Source organism: Nannobrachium achirus (genome assembly GCF_963921795.1).
Source record: "Nannobrachium achirus genome assembly, chromosome: 14".
Classification (NCBI taxonomy): domain Eukaryota; kingdom Metazoa; phylum Chordata; class Actinopteri; order Myctophiformes; family Myctophidae; genus Nannobrachium; species Nannobrachium achirus.
The window spans coordinates 57,164,596-57,166,556 of NC_137821.1; the positions used below are offsets into that span (position 1 = coordinate 57,164,596).

Below are 1,961 nucleotides of genomic sequence, written 5' to 3' on the forward strand. Positions count from 1 at the left end.
GGGGGTACCTGAAACAACATATTTCTAGATCGGGGTCAGCGGCCAAATACATATAATTTCTGGGGTCCTTGACAAGAAAAATATTGAGCACGCTGCCATAGAAACTGACATACGTTTTTCAGAAAACTGTCAGTATTTAGAAAACATTTTTAGAATCTGGTCTCACAAGTAAGCTGTGGTTTTCTGGGTCAATGTAGCTCACCTACTCAACATGTTTAGAGGCTGTTCTGATAACAATAATTGTAAAAGTAGTACCTCAATGTGTTGTCACTGTCACACACACATGGGTTAAATTCATCCTTTGCATTGAACCATCCTTCAATCAGCTGTAGGCTTACAAACCAACATTGAATGTATTAAAAACACTGAGCAGCCATTCGCTTGGGGAGCCGTCACCATAACAACTGCAACTTTGATTCGCTTTGATTGCTTTTATATGTTTCTAGATCTTTCAGAATGCAGAGAGTAATAACCCCCATGAAAGTTCGGTCACCCAGCCTCCACTGTTCACCGTGCCCATGAATGAGGATGCGCTACAATATTCACAGGTAACATACACCCCTCTTGCAATATATGAATCAGGGTATTCTCACAGTCATGCCATTCCTGGAAATGTATTGAAAAAAATAAAATCGGGTCCTGTTAAAGGTTTTTTATTTGGTAGTTACGGATTTTTTAGCTCATGTTAACGCTGCGTGATTGCAGTCCAATATACTGCATACCATGTGAGAAAAAACACAAGCTCACTACGTGCTTCATCATGATGTTTTAAATCCTGTAGATCTGTTCTTTTGTCGCGTGACGCTGTCTCTAGAGGATGGTTCTTACAAGTGACAGAGTGTTAGTACTTTGGAGAAGTGTAAAGAACAATAATCCCTAAGTACTAAAGAAAGGTATATGCCTACCTTTCTTTTGAGGTAAGAAGGAAGCGCTGGAAAACTTTAATGTATTAGATACTAGCCCTTACCCGTTCAAAGATATGAGCTCTGAAATGATGTGCAGTGTGTGGGTTATGGGGTGTGCACTGTGCACACAGTACAACCACCTGTCTTCCTGGTGGTGGACAGGCACTTTTCCACTGTGCCACCCGAGCGCCCCATCTACCTTCATGTAATATGTACATGGTTTTGTTTCCAACAGAATGGTCCTGAAATAGATGAGCCATCTTTGAGTTCTCCACTGTCTGCCTCTCCCACACATGCTGAAGTGAGTTCACAGGTAATATGCCCCCCACCCCTCCCATAAAATATGGGTTTCCATGTCACAATATGGGCGTCAATGTTAAATATGGTTTCTCTACCCCTCCCCCCCCACTTCTAGTCTGGGAGCCCCATGATGAATTCACCGCCACCGCCAGACGAAGTGCCTTCACAATCACCCCAGCTTGTTTCCCCAGCCAAATCAGCTGACAATCCAGAGATTCTTAGAGAAGTGCGGCATGCTCTAATCCACAGGGTCAACGTTTCTGATGATCTTTTGGCAGTTTTCATGGACAGCAGCATTATGGATTGCAAACTGAGGATGTCGTTCGTAAACGAGAAGGCTATAGATGACACTGTAGTGTCAAGGGACATTTACTGTGCTTTCTGGGAGAAGGTTCTAGAACAGTTTGAGGGTGAAGAGGAAAGAGTTCCGTGTATGAGACCAGATTATTCAGAGGCACAATGGGTCGCAGTGGGCAGGATCTGGGCCAAAGGCCTCTTAGACCATGGGGTATTGCCAGTGAAGCTGTCCAAGGCGTTCATTATATCATGTATTCATGGAAAAGACTCTGTACCAAATGATGTTTTGTTGAGCTCTTTCCTTGAGTTCATCTCCCCCAGTGAGCGATCAGTAGCTGAAAAGGCTCTCCAGGGCACAAAGGATGAAAGTGATGAAGGTTTGTGTGAGCTTTTCACCAGGATGGGTTACTGTGTGCCTCCCAAAGATGACCTGCAAGATGCCTTTCATTCAATGGCTCA

At 43.8% G+C, this 1,961-nt stretch overlaps 1 long non-coding RNA gene across 1 annotated transcript; it reads left to right on the forward strand.

The window, feature by feature from the left end:
* The first annotated feature begins 444 nt into the window (after positions 1-444).
* LOC308298261 lies at positions 445-1,395 on the forward strand. Its single transcript, XR_013962691.1, has 3 exons — positions 445-548; positions 1,141-1,218; positions 1,321-1,395. It is a non-coding gene; the product is annotated as an uncharacterized lncRNA (long non-coding RNA).
* The last annotated feature ends 566 nt before the right edge of the window (positions 1,396-1,961 follow it).